Here is a 23,747-nt window from a genome sequence, read left to right on the forward strand (position 1 = left end):
GGTCTGTGGGCAAGAAATGCCTCCAGAAGGATGAGATCAGTCTGAGTTCAGAAGAGATAAAGTTGCATTTATTTCAGTGGGCTGGCACGGGACTGGTTAGTATGTGAAATATCAACACAGAACTACAGAACTGAAAGAGCCTCAGTTTGGATAGACGATGATATGGATGACTAAAGTGACATGATGGATGTTAAAAGAATGGTCCAAATTTTTGCATAGTGTGACGTAAACTTGAACTGCATCTCTCTGCCTTCATTTGCAATTTGTGTGCATAGTGATAGGATATGAAAAGCACCATAAAAATCCTGAGTCAATCTCCCAATTCCCCATAGCTTCAGGGAATACTTTAATATTTACTACAGTTAACCACAGGAAACTGTTTTAACTATAGTGATTTGATAAACTGTTGTAAAACCACTGTAGTGTGGTATTTACTGTAGTAAATTGTAGTTTACTGAAGTAATTACTACGCTATATATTAATTTATACTTAAATATTCCGTTTTAATAGTGATTTAATAAACTGTAGGAAATATTGTAGTGTGCTTTGGTATTTGCTATAGTAAATTGCATTATATTATAGTAATTACACTATATGTTAATGCATAGTGTAGTATTTTGTTTAAGCTATACTGTAAAGTGATTTGATAAACTCCAGAAAATACTCTAGTGTACTTTAGTATTTACCATAGTAAATTGTAGTATACTGTAGTATATTAGTAATTACTACACTTTATGTTCATTTATACTGTAGTATATGGTTTTAACTAAAGTGATTTTATATACTGTTGTATACTTTATATTTACCACAGTAAATTGTAGTATACTCTAGTAAAGTAGTTTATGGTAGTATAACTGTAGTGAGTTGATAATTGAAGTAAATACTGCAGTCAAGGGCGTAAACTTGTTTTAAACAACCTGGGGTTTAAAGTGTCAACTGTAAATGGGTTCAAAAACACTATATACATGTGTATTGCAGTATTTTTTTTCTGTAGGACTAAACATGAAAAAAACCTTTTTAAAATAAACCAAGAAAACAAATACATTTTAGACGAGGATTTATCTATGGGTTTATCTGCAACTGTTTAAGGTTGCCAGAGTGTTGAAATTAAGTTGTTTGCTTGTTTATTTATTCTTAAAGCCATTCCAGCATATGGCTATAAATATGGCGAGAACTGGTTTATCTATACACAATTTGATCCACTCACATGTTGGGATATGGGCAATTTGGCATCTATAATTTACCTAAACTGCGTGTTTTTGGCATGTAGTAGGAAACTGGAGTATCTGGAGTAAACCCACACTGACACATGCAAATTCCACACAGAAAGGCCGAAATTTGGTTGTAAAGGTAATTTTTCATCTGATGAAGTCTGATCCTTCAGAAAAATAACAATCAAGATGATCAGAGATGCCATTTATGTATACAATATACAGTAGCCTATGTGAATCAAATGATAGGCTACAGAATGTTTACAATTCACTCTCAAAAATTAAAAACGTAAAACTTCTTTGTCAGCCCATATGGTTCTGTTGCACAAAACTGTCTTAGTTGTGGAAAAAGGTCCTGTAGACTAATAGCAAAACAGACATTTTAAGAACTTTTGACCAAAAGGTTCTTTGTGGATCCAAAAACAGTTCTAAGTTCCATGGCATCACCGTAAAGAACCTTTTCTAGAACCTTGACTCTGAAGCATAATAAACAAATGTTCTTTTTGTGAGAACACAGTGTTCCAGAAATAGTTTTTATTATTCATTTGTACAATGATGTGTGTCGTGCTGTGGTGTCTGCATAGGCAGTGCTATCGGGCTGCGTGCACGCGCGCTGACGCACGGCTGTTGCTGTGAACCGCAGGGATGTCAGACACGCGCCGCTTATGCGAGGATGTGAGAACAGACAGACAGCTCTCCTGACAACATCAAAAAACACGACACCTCCTCTCTGACCCGATTCAATGCCCGTGAAGGAGAGTAGTCAAAACGCGGGTACTATGCGTCCCCGTCGTGCGATTCTGAGCGCGCGACGCTGTAAAAGGCAGCGCGTGCGGATTCTGCGGCAGCTGTGAATGCGGAGCGGACTCGTCGGGAATAACGGGGATCAGGAAAGTCAGCCAGGCATGGAAAACTGATCACTGAGCAAATCATCAACTAGACAATCATTTACAGACGCGTTTATTGCGCGCCGTGTTGTTCAAATTGACATGCCGCGGTGAATGGGAAGAGAAGAGCAGAACGTTTTGACTTTGGATTGGGTTTAAGTGATTCTGCAGTTCGTGCCAGACAGATTTTACTGAGGTAAGCGGCCAGTTTATGTCTATCGGATCAGAAGAATGTACAGTAAGCTAATGATATTGAGAATAATGCTATAAGGCCAAATTTGAGTCTCTCGACAGAGTTCAGTATTACAGATAGGCTACGCTACTTCAGGATTTTAAAAGTGGCCTCCAAAAGTCTCAGATAACTTGTAAATGCTTTTATGTTTACTTCATTTTCTTCAACTGATAATGCGTTAGCAAACCAAAGGTCGTGGGTTCGTCCCAAAGAAACAGACTTACTGATCTATTATAATGAATAAATTGAATTCACTGTAGCTTTGGATAAAGGCGTCTGCCAAATGTTAATGAAAACGTAAATATAATATTGTTTGATAATGTTTGCTCTGGCAACATTTACTTAAACTCAAATGGACTTAGATTTTTAGATAAAACTTATTAAGTAATTGCAACTTGATTTGAGAATGTTTTCAAAAGCACTTCAAGTAAATGTGACTAAAAATAAAAAAATAAACAAACAACTATAAAATAAATAACAATGATTAATTTAATACTTAAAAATATATGTTGTTGCTTTGTTTTAAATTTTAGACATTCAAAATTCCTAAAAAGTCTAAATTGTATTTTACATCCTTTGGACCCTGCAAACATCTAAATAAAAAAAACACTGCGAAGCCATAGAAGAACCATTTTTGTTTCCCTGAAGAATCTCTCAATCAACATTTTTTTTTTAAAGATCCACTTCATTTTTACCGTATCCGTTGAAGACTTTACTACCATAAAGAACCTTTGTTTAAGAGAAGGTTCTTTATAGGTTAAAGGCTCTTTATGTAGTTATGTAATTATGTAAATAACAACCATCATCCATTCATCTGTCTTAGCCGAGAGATTGTTGCCAATAGAGACTCCACGTTTCAAATTTAAATAAAGTATAAAAGGATGTACAGCCATTTTCGACCTTTGACACTGCGTTCAGTTCCAATACAAACATTGTTTGATCCGTAATGACAGAATATACGTTTTTGTTTTTGAAACAGGATCAGTGTTTTGACAGCAGTGCTGCATCGCGTGATCTCTGTTTTTCTTTAAGAGTCTTTATCATCAGGCGCTGAATTCCTCAAGCTCTGGAATGTTCAGGAAGAGCATTGGACTATTTGTGTCTTGTGAACTCAGCATTGGTATTAAGTATTCACAAGCCCCACTTTTGCCCATCAGACAGAACTTCAGACTGATTGAATGACATGAAGAGTCCTTAAGTAGAGAGCTGGCCTGTCACATTTACACTTACACCCATGGTTGGGTCAATTAAGGACTTTTTTTTAGGTTAATTTAAACCAACGGTTGGGTTTGTCCATATTTTACCCAACTATAGGTTAAAACGTCCCAGCTTTTGTACAGTAACAATAAGGTGTCTGAAAACCCTGCAAAGTACTAAATTAAAGAAAGCAAGTCTTTTTCTTGCTTTTAATATTCCCAGAATCATATGGAGCATTGTTTTATTTTCTACTTGTTACTCATTTTCAAAGTGGTCTGTCTGAAATTTAAGATGGTTTTGAAAAGCCTTTCTCATCTCCTTCAGTTTCTCCTAAAGCCTTTCCTCTTCCCACCCTAAGTGCTAAAACACATCCATAATGTAATTGAGCTCTCTGTTAATGTGTCATCTCTGAAATAACTGTTGTCTCAGAAGGTCTTTCTTTCGATTGAAAGAACAAAGCCAAACTAGCAAATGTAAAACAGAAAGAGGTAATGAATGACAACAGATTCAGTTAAAGTGCACCTAAAAACAACGTTATTTTGTGTATTTGGTATAATACAGTGTGTTAACGTGATTTATGGTTTAAAAAACACATTATTTTCCACATACCGTAGCCCCAGATATCATGCCTTCCTCAAACGCATTGATTTTGTACAAATCGATTTGAAAAGCACTGTGTCCCTGATTGGCCAGCTAATCTGTACGTTATGATTGGCCTGAATACCTCTGACGTCAGCTGGAAATGTGACGCTCCTTACCATGTTCGAAAGATTCGCTCACAATGCAATGCTGACAGGAGTTAACTTACAGGCTGTGAGTCAAAGTGGAAGAAATTATGATAATGTTGGTCGTGTCCACGTCAACAGGCCCAGGAAGTAAACTGTTGCCTTCAATCCGTGTGTTTGTTGTAGTCCAACAAAATAGATTTGCATTAAAATGATAACTCGCATCATCGTTTAATTTGGGGTTTGTACCTTTTTCATATCGTTAACATGTACTAATACACACTTACACACCACAGAAAATCTAAAATCGTGAATCAGACCATAGTTGCTCTTTAAATAAACAAACACATTGGCGCCTTACATGGGCACATCTTTCCTCATCTTTAATTTCTAATGCTGTCTTGAGTTTAGATTTGTAGATGTACAATTTAGTTTATTGGTGGGTTTAAACAAACAATCTGCAATGCTCTGTTGAGTAAATCTATTTGTTTGTGACAGGCTCAGAGTGCACTGGGCTGGGTTTGTTATCTGATCAGTGGGGTGAGATTAATAAGTCTGTGTATCTGAGAGGAACATAACTCTGATGATCCGAGGCTGTGATCCATGTGACTTGTTATCGGACATGCACGAAGCATCAGATTTATTAGAGAGTCTGTTTCACATTAGTGATGTATCATTTCACAGACAAAATCAGTGATGTTTATGACCTACTGGGTGCTTCATTTTGGGTTTCAAACTAGCGCTCATAAAATCTATTAAGACAAATGCACTTAGTTATTAAAATCAGTGCGTTGTCTTCTGAAAGTTTATTCATGCTGCAAATGAGCAAATATATGAGAGAAACATGTTTATGTTTACTGCTTGAGAGATATTGTAGTTTGTAATCTGTTTAGCACTAAACTGCATTACAGAAAGGCTCTCATGAAAGATATAAGACTGTCGAATTATACTGTCCTGTTGAAATCCACTCGTGAATATGTCCTAAACTAGAATCCAACACACAGATAAAGTAAATCAATCAACTATTTCCCGGGGGTTGTAACTGTTGAGTGCACATTAGATGTCATATTGAACATTATCCATGTGTCCGTAGAAAAATGTGGAACAAACAGGGTTACAACAGCCCTGCTTTGTCTCAGCAAGGGACAAGTGGGATTCATTCATCCAGTTTTAAATCATATTATGCATATCATTTAATTTAAAAAGTATAAAATTAATGAATGGCATATTTTGTGTGGACATAAAGTCTATGATTTAAATCATTCTTTGCTCAGGTTAGGAAGTTGCCATCCATGCAAACAGAGATAATGTAGGTGATGGTGTATACCGACAAATTTATAAAGTAGATTTTACGTTGATTTCAATCTTACTCAGTTAATATTAAAGATATTATCAAAGATATATATTTTCACAGAATGTTCTTTACATGATGCAACATAATTTTATGTGGAAATCACTAAAATGACTTTAGCTGGGTTGTGACAGGCAGGGTCACATATAATCAATATGGTTGATCGATAAATAAAATCAAACACATACATAAGGGCTCAGATGCAAAACCCTCTAAGTGCGCCTTCGACATGTTTTTTTTTGTAAATTAGCATTTTTTATTAGACTCTAATAAATATTTTTGAATAGTCTAAGTTGATTTGAAGTGAAAGTTTCTGATGAATGTATGTGCCGAAAGCATTCCGTTAATATCCTTATCTCATTTTTATTCTCATACTGTACACAAATATTAAAGAGACACTCCACTTATTTAAAATATGCTTATTTTCCAGCTCCCTCAGAGTTAAACACTTGATTTTTACCATTTTGGAATCCATTCAGCCAATCTCCGGGTCTGGCGGTAACACTTTTAGCATAGCTTAGCATAATCCATTGAATCTGATTAGACCATTAGCATCGCGCTCAAAAAAGACCAAAGAGTTTTAGTATTTTTCCTATTTAAACTTGACTCTTCTCTAATTACACTGTGTACTAAGACCGATGGAAAAGAAAAAAATTACGATTTTCTAGGCCAATATGGCTAGGAACTATACTCTCATTCTGGCGTAATAATTAAGGACTTTGTTGCAGCACCGTGACTGCAGCAGGCGCAATTATATTACGCAGTGCCCGAAAAAGTCCCCTGCTGTTAAAAGTTACCAAGGGGACTATTTTCGGGCGCTGCATAATATCATTGCGCCTGTTGCAGACATGTTACGGCAGTAAAGTCCTGGGCTGCGTTCCCCGAAACCTTCTTAGCTCTACGTCGTTCTTAAGTTGTACCTTAAGCTGTACCTTATCGTTAATACGTGTTTCCCGAAACGTTCTTAGTTACGTATCCCTTCTGTAAGTCATTCGTTCGGAAGGTTGGTCTGGAGCACTCTTAGCTATACCTTATCCCACTTGACTCCACTAGGGGCCATGACTGTGATAAAAGTTTGTGTAGATTGCAGTCTATATAACTAAATATCTGTAAAAAAAAGTTGAAGTACACTCTTCAAAATTTTTTAATTATTTTTAAATTTAAAGAATAAAACATTCACATAATAAGACATCATTAAACTGATGGTTGTTAGATTTTTAATTATTTTTTTCCAACTAAACATCTGCTGCGAACTATTATTACAGGCTTAAGAAACTATATATATAAAAAAAACATACATATCCGTTAAATCTTTACTTTACCGGCTATTTTAGCTGCAATAAAACAAATCAAGTAAAAATTGCATGCCACGGGAGCACATTCATCACAAAATCATAATTGTTGATTTTCCTTAATATTATTATTGATGTTAAGTCGACTTTGCATCGAAGTTTTTTTTTGTTTTCTAACTTTGAGGCAACTGCATGCCATATTCTTTATAAGAAACTGCTCCACTTGATTAGCTACTGCTTGTATAAGGTCAACAAATTTTCCACATTAAAACTAATCAAAGCTTAAATCTAAAGCAATCATAATATATATTGTTATGTTATATTTAAGGTAAACAGACAGGCGCAGCTCCAGAAATGCGTCCATTAAGCTTTATCCGCATTGTAAACGCGCTGCCTGCGCATCCAGTGTCCAAGCACAATAAATGCGTGAACTAATGAACAACAGTTTGTTTTTAAATATTTTAAGTGTAATGCACAGCCAACCCAGGTGACTTGCATGACCCACCTTTGCCCTGTGCAACGCATTTATTGGGAACCCCTAATATAAATTATCCTTTAAAGTAAAGGAATAATGGATGCATTGGAGCAGTTTATGCATGATACTTTTGGACATGAAGTTGCGGGTTTTACACGCGTTTGATATAAAATAAAATATACAAGGTTTATATTTAGTTGTTTGCAGTTTGAAATATTTTTACAAGATATTCCTAATAAATGTAACTATTTCTGAAATGTTTCTTTAATAAAGAACACTGCTATCTCATAACGCAGCGAAGTCCCTATTACATAAAGTGAATAATTGATTGTCGAGCAATCGATATCAACCTATTCAGCACCATCGCCATGGACAGGACCTCGTAACGTCGTACGTAAGAAAGAAACCCGCTAAGGTACAGTTCGGGAAACACGCCTAGAAAAGGTATACCTGTAGTTAAGGTTTAACTTAAGAGTCTTCGTAGCGCGCTAAGAGACAACGTTATCGGGAAACGCAGCCCTGATTATTACACCAGAATGAGAGTATAGTTCCTGGTCATATCGGCCTAGAAAATCACAACTTTTAATTTTCCGTCGATTTTAGTACACAATGTAACTACAGAAGAGTCAAGTTTTACATAGGAAAACATAGAAACTCTTTGGTCACTTTTGAGCGCAATGCTAATGGTCAGATTTAATAGATTATGCTAAGCTATGCTAAAAGTGGTACCACCAGACCTGGAGATTGGCTGAATGGATTACAAAACGGTAAAAATCACATGTTTAACTCTATGAGAGCTGGAAAATAAGCCTATTTTCCAAAAAAGTGAAGTGTCCCTTTAAGTTTTGCAAATGTTTCTGCGTGCTTTTTAAAGTTTGATTTGTTTTTGTATATAGAGCATCTGACAAACAAAAATCTTGATGTTCTGAGAGATTCGGTCAAATATGTTATGAATCCCTGCACAGCGTTTTTTAAATTCCTAATAGTATTGAGGTTGTGTTCCAACGGCATTGAAAATCAATCATAATATTCATCCCTTGACAATTCCCAGTTCAGTGATGTTTCTCCTTGATTTAGCCTTTTAATGCTTTCACTGTGCTACATTTATGACCATGTGCTTAATTTCCTATTATCAGTGTGTTGAGTGTATGAGGTGAAGACATTCTGTCTATCTCTGAACTCTCTCCTGACCTTGGCAGAGCTGAAGTTGATTGCATGGTTGCAGATGTGAGTCTTGGCCTGCATACAAATGTGCAGCTACTAGAGATGGTTCAGTGTGAGATTTTCTTGTTTGTGCTGAGGTAAAAGACATAATATTATATAGTATAATAACCAACCCTGAGAGCTTCATTTTGAACCTTCATAGATCAAGGGAGAGACATTGCATGCTTTAAAAAATTTCACTTTGAAAAGTATGAAAGTTTAGTGTGTAGTATCTTTCTTTGATCACCCTCAGCTTTGCTTGACCTTTTACTGACTCACGGCATGAGGTCGAGTCATCCAAGACTAAGCTCTTTAAGCTGGTCTAAGAATTGCTGCAAGTAATGTTTTTAGTAAAATTGCTAGCCTGGCAAAGGATGTGTAGTCGTGCAGTGTAAGCATAATATCTGCCGTTAATACTTGGCACAGAGTTTTAACTTTTTAGAAAGTCTGGCACAGAATTTAATAACTTCACTATGCATTCAATTAAAACGTGCCACTTTATACATGTCCTGATTGAAAATATGAGTGTTTGAAAACTGCAACCTCATTTGAAATGTTTCTTTGATGAATCCATTTTAGTTTAAAAGATTGTTGAACATTAAAGGTACAATTTGTAAGATATTTGCAGTAAAATATCCAAAAACCACTAGTCCGGTGTTAAATATTTTGTCCAGCTGATTACTAACAATATCTATAATGTTTTCAACTACTTGTAAATTATGAGAAAATTGCTGCCTTAAACAGTGACACGGGCACTGCAGTCGCCTGTAAATGACGTTAATATCTACGTTACCCTTTGTTACCGTCTTTACTGACGTAAAAACCACAACAACAGTGTAGTGGACAAATGCGGAAGTAATAGCGTCTGTCGGGCCAAGTTTGTTCATCTGAACACTTAATTCTGTTCTGTGTTAACAAACCATCGTATTGGACTAATACTGTAACATCTATGACTAACAATTGCGCTTTGAACATTAAATGAAACCTTACATAATAAAAAAAAACGATGTCACCAAACACAACATTTAGAAAACTTGATTACTTTACCTCATGTGTAACATGATTTCCCGTCTGATTAATGGCCATCAGCGTTTGAGTTAAAGACAACAAATCCCATCAGTCCACGCTGCTTCAGAGCATCATTAATCTATGTCATTGTTATTGATTTGATCTGGCGCCCTCTAGCGGCACGGATTATACAAATTGCATCTTTAAAATACAGAATCGATAAAAAATGTAATGGAAACAATTGAAAACAACTTTTAAATTCTTTACTAGTAAATCCTGAAGAGTTGTTCAGATATAGAAAATACACATACATTCCAGTCAGATTTTCAGATTAGTACTGGATTACCAGCAACACTGGTCTTTTCCAGTAAATAATACTCAAGTAATCGCTTTCTGGACAGATGTGGGCTTTGAATGAACAGAGCAATGTTTTATTTTTGTCGGCATCCTTAAACGTACTGTATACAATGATCTGTCTGTGCAGCTATATTGGTCTGGATTCCTACATTAGCATTGTTTTTGAAAAAGTATAATAATTCATTAAAACATAATATTTGTGTATGCATAATTTGCTGGTATCGGCTGTCAATGTTAATGTAAGATTATTTTATTTATGAAAATAAACTGTTGGTATTTGGGCTATAGACCATTTCAAAAGATGTAAACATCACTGGTCCAGAAACACTTCCTGTTACAGTTTGTGACCGTTTTTTTCCCCACATATATCATTATCTTTAAGATGTTTGTTTAACCTCAGTTAATTCAGGTTTATATGTTCTGTTGGTTTATTTTATCCCAACGTTTATCTAGTGTTAAAAAACTGAAACAGGAAGTGCTTCTGGACCAGTGTTGTTTACTTCTTTTGAAATGGTCTATAGTCAGTGGGCCAGATTTATGGCCATTGGTGTGGTTTTGTTGTGCAAATCTGGCAACCCTGCTACGATGGTCCATGAACACTTGAGAGCAAGCTGATTATCCGCAATCATAGGCCCTGTCCCAAATAGCGCACTTCATGTGGACTTTCGGTCGCGTAGGTTTAAATTGCGCATGCTCGCTTAGTCTACGAGTCCGTTGGGTGTCTCATCTGTCATTTTTACGCTTTGAAGTGTGCTCATCTGCACCCCCTTTGCCCTCTTGGTGCGGTCTTTGGCAAAGCCTGTACTGCAGCAAGCTTTGCGCACTTTACCAACCCAGAAGTCCTTGCGAAAGAACAATCAGAGCAATCAGACCAATCAGACGACGAGGGGGAGTAGTTCACACTGACGGGAAACTTCTCTTCCTATTTCCGGCTTGATGCTTGAGTCTGTCCCAAAATACGACTCCGGTGCAACCACGCGGACTCGCATCAAGGGTCCCTTAAAGCCTGCACTACATGATGTCATCAAAGTGTGGACTCTGAGGAGGACCACAAGTCCAGAGTGTTTGCTTACTGCATGTTAACGGTTACTTTAGTTTAAAAACCTGTAATATTAAGATAATACAAAAACAACACATTCTTACCTGTAAAACCTGTGAACCAGAGACTGCGCAATGTTGTGGTATCCTGAAAAAAATGTGAATGACGTCTGTAACTGGCCCATTTCAAAATAGCCGATGCATCTTCATTACTGTATGTAAAGTGGTCGAATAATGTATCTATACGCATAGGGACTAAATCTATGCATCTGTGTCTCAGTTTTGTCAGCTTTTCACAGATCTAAACCATGACTGATTATTTACTGCATGGATGATCAACCTGAGGTCAGTCTGATAAATGACCGTGGTAAAGCACTCTGTGAGGAGACTAGTATGCCATCTTTAAAGCAAAACCAACTGACCAAAATGTTACATCACGGTTGGAGCATCTTTACATCATGATAAATACCATAATACAATCAATTAATTAAAAATAACCTAGCATAATGCCTATTTTAGGATAACACAGCGAATACATAGCACTTGATATTATAAAATGAATATTCTTGAGTTTGGAAAACAAGGTATGGTATACTATATAGTGTATATACACTCACCTAAAGGATTATTAGGAACACCTGTTCAATTTCTCATTGATGCAATTATCTAATCAACCAATCACATTGCAGTTGCTTCTATGCATTTAGGGTTGTGGTCCTGGTCAAGACAACCTCCTGAACTCCAAACTGAATGTCAGAATGGGAAAGAAAGGTTATTCAAGCAAATTTGAGTGTGGCATGGTTGTTGGTGCCAGACGGGACGATATTTCAAAAACTGCTCAGTTGCTGGGATTTTCACGCACAACCATTTCTAGGGTTTACAAAGAATGGTGTGAAAAGGGAAAAACATCCAGTATGCGGCAGTCCTGTGGGCGAAAATGCCTTGTTGATGCTAGAGGTCAGAGGAGTTTGGGCCGACTGATTCAAGCTGATAGAAGGGCAACTTTGACTGAAATAACCACTTGTGACAACCGAGGTATGAAGCAAAGCATTTGTGAAGCCACAACACGCACAACCTTGAGGCGGATGGGCTACAACAGCAGAGGACCCCACTGGGTACCACTCATCTCTAATACAAATAGGAAAAAGAGGCTACAGTTTGCACAAGCTTACCAAAATTGGAAAGTTGAAAACTGGAAAAATGTTGCCTGGTCTGATGAGTCTCCATTTCTGTTGAGACATTCAGATGGTAGAGTCAGAATTTGCTGTAAACAGAATGAGAACATGGATCCATCATGCCTTGTTACCACTGTGCAGGCTGGTGGTGATGGTGTAATGTTATGGGAGGTGTTTTCTTGGCACACTTTAGGCCCCTTAGTGCCAATTGGGCATTGTTTAAATGCCACGGCCTACCTGAGCATTGTTTCTGACCATGTCCATCCCTTTATGACCACCATGTACCCATCCTCTGATGGCTACCTCCAGCAGGATAATGCACCATGTCACAAAGCTCAAATCATTTCAAGTTGTCTTCTTGAACATGACAATGAGTTCACTGTACTAAAATGGCCCCCACAGTCACCAGATCTCAACCCAATAGAGCATCTTTGGGATGTGGTGGAACGGGACCTTCGTGCCCTGGATGTGCATCCCACAAATCTCCATCAACTGCAAGATGCTATCCTGTCAATATGGGCCAACATTTCTAAAAAAATGCTTTCAGTACCTTGTTGAATCAATGCTACGTAGAAGGCAGTTCTAAAGGCAAAACGGGTCAAACACAGAATTAGTATGGTGTTCCTAATAATCCTTTAGGTGAGTGTAGTATACTGGTGTATAGCATAGTGGTAAATAATGATAAAGCAACATGAATGGCCTATGGCAAGGCCTTTATCTTTATTACTAAGATGAAAAGGGTTTGTGCTGACAACTACACTTCTATAATGGTGCACATGAATGTCACAGGCATATTCAAGGTCGATCTGTTGGTCTGCTCTTCATTACAGAAACCTGCAGATGGCTTAAATCATAGTTCTTTTACCGTTTGTCACAAGGACACTTGGACAAAAGGTGTTTTAGCCTTGATGCTGAATGGTTCATTTAAGGGTTTTTAGTGTTTGTGAGTCTCGCCCACTGACCAAAGGAAGGTAAGGGAAATGATTCAGAGCGAATGAAACTTTTTTGCTGACTGCATCCTTTGTTTTCAAAGAAGCCACATCATCACGGATATTTAAGGGTGATGACAGTAATCAGTAAATTACAGTTTAAGGAGGACTGAGATGAAAAAGTGGGGTGAATACAGTCACCTAATTTTATGTAGTTCAGCAAATGCTGGAGAAAATTTTCTTTAATGGCTTCGAGAGTCAATATTGTGATTTGCAAAACATCTGTGATGTTGAATCGCTTCTGTAGATTCATTCACTAATTTAAATGGTTTATCTGTGACTATTTTACTGCCTTTAACAGATATCACAACATTGGGACTGGCTCGAAAGCCTAGTTTGGTTACTGAATGTGACCTCGCATAATGAAAACTGATTGTGTGAGTGAAAGACAGAGGACTCTTAAGAGAATAATGGTTAACTAAAAGTGGGCTTGAGATAAGATTCAGCATGTCAGGAGGCTTGTAGCAAGCAATAATTACCCAGTGGGAATGTCAGACCCGGGCTTGTTCAATGCTGAACTCTTCCGTTGGCTCAAAGGATGGGCTTTGTAGGTGTGTGTGAACCCGAGAGGGTGACCGTACACAGGGCCACCAGAGTCTGGGGATCGGCCAATATTCACTCCAATCAGGATGTTGGATGCGGTTACCAGAAACAATGGTGGCAATGTGAGATCAACTTTCACCGACGGAATGAAATAGAATGGAATGAAAATGGAAGTTAATGAGTAGGAATGGCACTTGGTTTAATGAAATGAAACAGAATAGCATGGAGCACATTTTGTGTAACAATAGATTGCAATGGAGGGAAATAGAGTATATGTAAATAGCATGGAACAGAAGTAAAAAGAAATTAGAGAGAGAGGAAGGATTCATTATTTCCTCTTGATATGTCTTTCAAAAAGCACCTCATACACACAGTTCTCTTAATGTAATGCAAACGTTGTTGTGTAATTAATGTTCTGAATTTCGCTCCGATTTGGAGTCGGGATTACTCGACTATTGCAGGAAGTCTGCGCCAGTCTGCAGATTTTGCCAGTCCGCTCTTGCAGATTTTACTAAAATTTGCATATTAAATGATGTGCAGATCATGCATGGCAAAACATGTTCCAGTCGATTTCAGAACATGTAGGGCGTCTATCTACCCAAAATTTTATTTAAATGTGCATCAGGGACATGTGCTTCTTCTGTTTGCAAAATTTCAGAGAAAGATGTACAAGCTTTTACTTACTCATGAAAAATGAACAAGAACCCCATAATAAACTGAAATAAATATAAATGCCTTATACTATCAGCACTTGCCCACTTAATTACCTTTAACAAACTATCGCTTTAATAGACGCCCAAACAAAAACAGTTTTAAACATGGCAAAATTTTTCAGGAGTCTCAGGTATGCCTAGAATGTGTTTGTGAAGTTTTAGCTCAAAATACCCCACAGATCATTTGTTATAAAGTAGCATGTCCAAAATCCCCTACTTGGGTGGGTAGGTTAATAATAGAGCTGATTCTTGTAATACAGTATGAGATATTAGTATCTTTAGCACTACAGCGTTAGCCTGGTTAGCCAGACCTACATCAAGATGTAAGGTCTGGCAACTCTTCACACAAACGGCTCAATGCAAGGGGCGGGATATAAGGTTGTCCCTCAAAATGCCTCTGCACGCAATAGGATAGCGCTATGACCAATCAGAGCAACGAAGAAGGTGACGTAGTTACCGTAACCAGTCGGCAAAACTCCAAACACATCTTTCTTGCTTAAAAAGGACTTCAGTAGGGTTATTTGCTCTTCTCTCAGAGAAAAACATAAGTCTAATTCCTCCAGAGTCGCAGCCAAAGCCGCTTCAAAAGAAAGCTGTTCGCCAGCAGCAGCAGCCATTCTTTGTTTTCAAGTAGGAACCGTTGCAGCTCTGTCGTCATCATGTTAAGCCCGCCCCACAGACGCTACACACGATGTGATTGGCCTGACCAAATTTTGGTTTTTGGAGCTGTTAAGTGTATTGTGAGTGCCTAGACTAAACCCTGGCAGCAAATATATTTTGCGGCCGCTAGGGTGCGTCTAGATTTCTAGGCTACTACAGCGTGCTAACAACACACATTTGAAAAAGCTTTTGGGTAAAAATAACCAATCAGTGGTCATGGGCCGGGCTTTATCAGTGTGACGTCACATTAACATAAGAATAAAAACATGTCTAATGAGACTGCTTTGGTTAAATGGGTATTAAGGGGGGGGGGTATTTTATTGTAGGGTTGTTGTGTTCACACTGCCAACACACATTTATGTCCAAACACCTTGTAAAAGTGAATTTTGCATAATATGTGCCCTTTAAGAAGTAGCTTAACACACACATGAAACACATAACGCCTCTGCAAATCGTGGTTTTTCGTAAAATTACAGAACATTGCAGTGTTTTATTGGATGTAATACTACTTTGGTCAAAACAGTGGATTATTAACAAGCAAATATTAAACTTTGCTATAGTTCATCGTTGCATTCCTGAAATTTTACAGTGTTTAGTGAATGAGGTGCGTGATTCTGTGTTTGTTGTATTGTTTATGCAAAACAAAGCCTATAATAAAGTCTATAACATGGGTCTTCAACAGGGGGTCAGGGGGCCCTTGGGGGTCCGTGGTGGTATTACTAACTAAGGGTCCTTCAAATATTGTTTGAATGCAAAATAATATTTAAGAAGAAATGAAAGTGGGCATTAAACAAAAATGGATTAATAGGCGAATAATAAAAAAACGAAAACTTAAAATGAAAAGCATAACTTTTCCGCAAGTTCAGTTGAATTAAAATGTTATGTGGTATGCCAAAACATATAATTTTAGTCTCTTTGTAAAATAACCATAATAACAAAGTATGTATTATAAATAATAATAAACACAGTCCTAAATTGATATATGTACTGGGGTCCCTACTCCTCCTCTCTATGCATTAAGAAATCCCTATATAAAGTTATAGAAATATTATTTCTGTCTGATGATAAATAAATGTGGTGACGTTTAATTATAATATAAATATAATTGATGACGGAAAATAAGTCATCAATTGTCCCAATGTATAATGAGCCAGGGACCTTACCAGTGCCTGTATACAGGATATAATGATTCACGACCTATGGAGCTATGAAACTGATTGAGACACTCCATAGATCAGTTTTTTATTGCAGTAATGACTGGCTGACTGAACATTATCTATCACTCAAACAAATGTAATGTAAACTAATTGTAAATGCATTATGAAGATGCTCTCGACAGCTCAAAATGGAAACAACACAAAACATTAATCTGTTCACAATGTCTTTCTATGCTTTTTTGCTTTTGCAAATGTTACTGTTATTTGCGTCTATAAGCTAGAAATAGTTGTGCTGATTTAACACAAATTCTGCTTATGTATGCACTTTTGCTTTGAAAGGCTGTCAACTATCTTATATGAACAGTAAATGTCAACTACATAATAAGTAAAAATACACACTTGAAAAGAAAAAAATGTTAAAGGGGTTCTTCACAGCGATGCTATAGGAAAACCAGTTTTGGCTTTCCAAGGAACGTTTAAAGTCAAAGGTTCTTCAAAGAAGCATTTCTTTCTTACCTTTTTATACCTTGAATGTGAAATTGCATACTGTGACAGTATGCACAGAATTACATAGTACACTTTTCCCAAAACAGTTCCCATTTTACAGCACATTCTGTAGCATGGGCTTGTTTCATCCCAAACCAGTCAGTAGCACTCTGCTTTATTGTATTACCACAGCATTGTATATTCAGCACTTTAGATTTACTCCATGTGGACCCCCAAAAATGTAAACCTCTCTGGTGGCAGGGTGTCTGGTCTTAGATTACACTGCTATGAGATATTTCTCACATCTCTGCTGGATGAGTTTACTTTGGACGAATCATTAAAGCGCTTTGCACCCGCCACAGAGAAAAAGAGAGAGCGAGAGACATTTGAAATGTCAACAGTGCATCTGGAGGGAGGACTGGTTTTTAGCGAGGTAATGGCTAAAATGATGGCGATATGCAGTTAATCTGTCAATGGTGGAATTTTGCCATTTCAGATGAACGTCCTGAATTAACACAGGATAACACAGGGACAGTGTAACAGTTCAAAATGGCTTCCATCACATTTTGTTGTTCAGGTCTGAGAATTTGACTTTTGCAAGGAAGAGGTCAAATTAGATAATCTCCTTTAAGCAGTCTTGGGTATTAGCCTACATTCCATTCTGTTGTATGGGTGTGTGTGTGTGTTGTATTAAGTTTGTGCTTACCTGGCATTGATTTTGAAGCGTCGGTGAATTACTATTAAATCTGTGCGATTTTAACTCAATTTTATTCATAAGTATTCCATGAGGTGGCTAATTCAAATAAATTTGTACGATAAATCATATCATTCTTGCTTTGTCTAATAATCATACATTTTTATATGATTCACGTTGTACAAAATGGCCACCTTGTAAAACTTAAAATCTTGCAGTTTCCTTTGATAAGATTCAGGAGTGATCAGGAGTAGATTTAATCTGTGTTTGCTTATAAATTGTTATGGATGTAAAGAAATGTTTTGTGCTTTGTGATTGTCATTTGATTTTTCATACATTTATGTAAAAAATCATCAAGACCACCCTAGACCTATTCCAGATAAAAATGCATGCACGTATAATTATAATGGAAGTATATTAGTATGGCAGTGGCTATACCAAGTGTAAAAGATGTCCACATTTAATGTATTCAAAGGAATTTGCTATACATGCATGTCAATAACCAGGCCAGCTAGCAATAGCCACCATTTCACTGTCCAGGTTAACTATAGATCCGATATAGTCTGGTAATGATTAACCTACTTCTAGCCAAAATAAACTTGATTTGTGTTACAAGTTGTGATATTCCGTCATGTAAGCAAAGTCAGCAATGATTACAAGTTGTTTGGTTTGATTTATTTGTTTATTTTATTTTGTTTATTTTTGAGCTATGGTTAAATTTTTTTAGACTGAGAGCCTAGATGTCTGGGTTTGGACAGCTATTAGACATCTTTTGAATGCCAAATTGCTTGCTATATTTGCACCACCTGCAAACATTGTTGGCATGTTGTTTGCAAAGAGTGATATGTAAAATAATAGTAATACGCTGTTTGTACTAAGGGTAAATAAACACTGCCAAAAAATAATGTCTGACCGTTTAAACAACATGTTATGATATTGATGTTATAGCAGGGATATACAGTGTTAAATACTTTATTCCTTAGTCTTGCTGATTCATCAGAGAAAAAATTAGCAAATGTCATTAGACGTCTTAGACATTAATACATTTCACCAGCAGAACATTATGCAAAAATATAGCATCTTAAAAACCAAGTTTTTCTGCATGCAGCATTCCTCACGTGATGCATGCAGACACCTTTTTTCTTGCTTGTTTTCCCGATTGTAGAAAGGATACTCAGGAGCAAGGACATTTGAACCAAACACACACAAATGCGGGCGCTTACACACACACACAGCGTGATTTGTTTTTTTCATTGTTGTCTCTTTACCTGCGTTAAGATTTATAAGCTTAATAAAAGTCAGCTGATTAAAATCACTTTCTTCTTTCTCTCTTTTCTCTACAGTATCTTCTATCACAGTAAAGTATTATCTCTGGCAGGACCGGGTGTTTTGTTAGCTTTGAGAGACACATGGCTCTCCTGATACAACACATCCAGAGCCAAACTGTGCTTTGTGTTCTTTGTGGTGTCCCAATTGTTTTTATGAGATTGGCCGATCCAAAGCTCCTCCTTTGTGATGAAGAGTATACTGCAGTACCCATTTACACAGAGCATGTTCTTTGGTTGAAAACAGCTATTCATTTATGCATTTGGCTGGGGGTTTATCCAAAGCGACTTATAAAGTGCTTTCAAGCTGTACATTTTATCAGCATGTGTGTTCCCTGAGGATCAAACCCACAACCTTTTCCGTGCTTATGCAATGCTCTACCAACTGTGCTGTGGGAACATTTCAAAGTTAAAAACAAAAATCCCATTGTTCTGTGGAGGTTCTTCATGGAATTACTTGACAAAAACTTAAGAACCATTATTTTTAACAATGTTTCTTCTATGATAAAATAAAATGGGTGAGGCGATACTATGAGTGGGAGGTGAGATACAATATAAGATAGCCAGACTTTACAGTATATGAGGAGGAGGGAGAGCAAAGATAAAAGTGGGGAAAATTTGTGGAAATTCATGCAATGAGAAGCCTCATTCACACAGCACTTTGGTGCCAGAAAAGTTCCATAAAATTGGCAGAGAGGCTTCTGTGTGAAAGCAAACACGTTCCGTAAATGTTTTGGGATCACGCTCGTAAAGCGGACCTCGTAACGTTTCCGTAATATACACATAAAGCATTCTACATAGACACGAAAGGGCCGTACCGTAGTGAGGACGCGCACGTCATTGCAACCAGAAGTTATGGTTCAGCTCTTTGACAAAGGGATTTAAACACAGATCAACATTCACGGTGAGAAATGTCAGCAAACTGGGCTAAAGCAGATATCATGGAGCTTGTCACTATCCACACTGAAGCTGAGATCATTCACCAGCATGACAAAACAGAGCATCACGCATCCTTATGAACTTGTCATAAACTAAAATGCACACGGATAATTAGCAAACTTCAGACAGTGTGGAAAAAATACGGATCTTAACATTATGTATGTAAGAGGCTGTTTACACTTGGCATTAACATGCGTCGATCGGATCACAAGTGGACGACGTTAATGCCAGGTGTAAACGGTGTTCAAAACGTTTTGAACGCGTCCACTTTCGACCACTTTCAACCACATTCAGAGGTAGTCGAAACCACTTTCGATCGGATCGCTTTGGAGTTGCGGAACGCAATGTGGTTGAATGTGTTCGAACAGCCACACGCGACCGCCCATTTATCTAATCTGAGGTATTAAACACTAATTTTACGTCTTTTTTTGACTTCTGCCGTGAACATACGGTGAACAGCGCTATTTTTAGCCTTTCATTGATAAAACTACTGCGGGTGTTCTCCGTAGTTTCGTTTTGAAAGCGTGAAAGTTGCGCGATCCTATTTCATCAATTGCGCTGAAAATTCCGAGAAAGCTCTAACAAATAAATGTACAAAACACTGTGCAGCATGTATACTTGCTAAACAAGCAGCGGGCTCCGACATAATATAAGTTTGCGTCCATATAAACTCATAATTACTCCCGCTCGCGTTTGAATGACAGCAGAGAGACTCGCCCACCGTCTCACAGACCACCCCCTCACAGTATTCAGGACAGATGCGGTCGAAAGTGGACAAAAGAGACGGATTTAAATACCAGGTGTAAACGGAATGTGTCTCTCTCGTCCACTTGTGATCCGATCGATGAAAACACATCTTAAAACCAAGTGTAAACAGCCCCTAAATGCACTCACAGATTCAGTAAAAATATTGGCAGTGTGAATGAACCACAAATCAAACGATTCCGTACAAATCCCAGAAGCATTTTCCGTGTATTTTCCGTAATCTCTTTGTGAAAGTGGCTAGAGTAACATTTCACATACTGAAGCTGTCATAATTTATTAAAATTCAACTTTCTTCTTATGTTCATACTCTATTTATACAGTATTTTGGCATTTTGACATTTCTTTAAATATGTGTTAGGTTTAAGATAATGTCATACCAGCTAGAAGAGATTTTAGTGTTTACTATGAGATTCTGCATGATTAAAGGGATAATTCACCTTAAAATGAAAATTTTGTCATCTTAATGTGTACCATCAACTGTGTGCATCATTTATCAAAATATTTTCTTCATCATTTATCACAATACTTCCAAAATATTTTTTTTCTACTATGGAAGTCAATGGTCACTATCTGTTGTGTGTTTACAATCATTTCTCAAAATATCTTCTTTTGTGTTCATCAGAAAAAAGAAATTCATACAGGTTTAGAACAACACGAGGATGAGTAAATGATGACAGAATTTTCATTTTAAGGTGAACTATGCTTTAACAAAACTTTCAAACATCTCAGTTCAGCAGAAGCAGCTCTGGATCATATTGGCATTGTGTTCTTTCAAGGAAGAAGGCATTCAGTTCAGGGACTAAGAGTGGGTGGTGTTTTGACTGACATTCAGATAACACAATCCATCCTCTGCCAGACTCAAAAATAAAAATAATCACTGCTCCCCATCACATCCTCCTCCCCTTTCTCTGACTCAGATATGCAGAGGTCAGAGTATGGCAGATTGAAGAATCCGGGTATGTGTGTGCGTTATCAATCCTTGCTTTTATTTTAGATATGCTTCGGTCTCCAGGGTAGGAGAATTCAATGTCAAAATTGTATAATTATTCTCTAGCGAGCTTTTGTTAATCATCAAAACATCAGTAACGCAGTAGGCTTATTTACAGTAGTATGATGAGCCGCTTTATGTGAGGATTTCAGAGGTTACAGGAAATGGCATCCAGGAAGGGAGCGCCACACTCCTGGCAGGAAGGATCACTGAAGCATCTTGGCTATAGTATAAGTTAATTAATGATGCTGTTGACCGAAGGTGACACAGGAAACAGTGTGGTAGCGTGTTGCATTATGTGCGTGAGACTAAGACAGTCGCGTGCATCTGCTTGGGTTAACTCGTTTTGCTTTTTTCTTAATGTGCATATTTAGTACACAGATTCATCTTGCATCGACGTCTGTAATGAAAACAATGTTTGTTTAAGAAGCAAAATGCCTTGTGGGATTGAAAAACAAAGCAATCGCTATGAAATGTTTAAGGCCAATCCATGCTCGTGGGATGCTTCATTAAATATATGCGGTTTAATGAGAGTAACAACAAACATCTAATCGGTTCAATGGCCACTGCCTCACTCATTATCTTGATTGGAAGAGCATAAGAGTATTCCAGGTCAGTTATTTTTAAGGGTATAGATTTTTTGGTTTAGACATTTTTAAAGGGGAACAGGAAATGAAGTAGAATTATTCACTGACTGTGAAATGAGTCAATGCAGTTTGCCAGGTTAACTCACTTTTCAATCAAAACTAATTTTGTTTATTTTAATTACTGAAGTTTAACTCACATGACACATTTATAAAGCATAAAAAAGAATGGTTTCAAATAGTAAAATTCTATTTGTTTTGTGAAAAGTTGATTCTAGAATAAAAAAAAATGCAATTGGTAAGTGGTGATCATACAAATAGCAAAACAGTAGCACTGATATATTTTAAGCAACCCGTTCTCACCAAAAAGCGTACAAATGACACGCAGTGTGATTATCGTGCAATAGATACGCCAAATTCCGATTTTGCGTGCATATGATACGCCAGTCCTTCCCATTCACTTATATGGCGAATCGTTTCGTGCCGTTTTATTTATTGTTTTCTCATTTGTTTTCTGTTTTTTTTTTTACCATTTTTGCTTGGGTTTAGGGTTAGAACAACTTTTTGTTATATAAAAATGACACCCAAACCCCAACTCTAACCCCAACTCCAAGCGACCATGGCTTAAATATAGACAAAAACATAGAGAAACCTGTATATTAAATAACCTACTTAAACAAATCTGAAATCTAACCCTAAACCCAAGCGAAAATGGTTTAAAAATCAGAAAACAAATGAGAAAACAATAAATAAAACAACACGAAACGATTCGCCATATAAGTGAATGGGAAGGACTGGCGTATCATATGCACGCAAAATCGGAATTTGGCGTATCTATTGCACGATAATCACACTGAGTGTCATTTGTACGCATCTTGGTGAGAACGGGTAGATTTTAAGATATGTGCAAGCTGTTTTCATTTAAGACAGCTCAAACATGCATTTTAGTCTAGGACTAGACTTAAGTCCTGTCAGGGAAACTGCCCTATAGGATATCAGAACCTAATAATTTGAAAAAAGGAGTTAAAATCAAAAATTATTGTTACAGATCTTTCATTATATGATGTTGAACATGGCCATTTGTGCCTCCAAAAAAGTGCTGTTTTTGTGTGTTTCTTTAAATGCAAATTCCCCTCCACCGTATACAAACTAGGGGGTAGAGAGCATACACATGTGCTTTGGATTACATCAAAACGTGTCTCTGGCAGAAGGTTGAACTACTCGCTCATAAGGCGGAGTCTGGGGCGCAATCAATGTGACATCATATTGATAAAGGATCCCAAACGGCCTGTTTTTTGTGACTGTTGCGGCTTAAAGGAGATTACACAAAGAAGAATAGATGGATTTGTATAATAACAGGATGTTTCTGCACACACACTGGCGACTCATTCTCTGCTAGAAACACATTTAAAAGTGCATTTTCTAGGTTAAGAGGGCTTTAAATAATGCAAGCCAAATAGATACAAGGTGGATCCCAAATCGCATGCTTATGCACTATTCTATGCTATTTCATAGTATAAATAGTGTGTTCAGAAACAGTGGAAATACCAAAAAAGTGCACTTTATGTACCCGGATGATGCACTCATTCAACTAAATAAATGAAGTGTGCAACGCTGGAATTACTTAACCGTCTCAGTTTTGCTTACATGACAAAAGAGAGGCGGGGTTATCAGAAAATTTCACAAAACTTTAGTGATCACATTTCAGTCTGATGGTGACTTAAGTTACAGTATGTTGGGGAAAACAGATAAC

At 37.2% G+C, this 23,747-nt stretch overlaps 1 protein-coding gene across 2 annotated transcripts in view; it reads left to right on the top strand.

Moving 5' to 3' along the window:
- Nucleotides 1-1,810: 1,810 nt before the first annotated feature.
- Nucleotides 1,811-23,747, top strand: part of wscd2 (WSC domain containing 2) — a 57,458-nt gene continuing 35,521 nt past the window's right edge. For both annotated transcript variants that reach the window (XM_065250704.2, XM_065250705.2), the window contains exon 1: nucleotides 1,811-2,294. The gene's annotated coding sequence lies outside the window, so the exon portion shown is untranslated. The remainder of the gene's footprint in view (nucleotides 2,295-23,747) is intronic.

Source organism: Paramisgurnus dabryanus, chromosome 5 (genome assembly GCF_030506205.2).
Source record: "Paramisgurnus dabryanus chromosome 5, PD_genome_1.1, whole genome shotgun sequence".
Taxonomy (NCBI): domain Eukaryota; kingdom Metazoa; phylum Chordata; class Actinopteri; order Cypriniformes; family Cobitidae; genus Paramisgurnus; species Paramisgurnus dabryanus.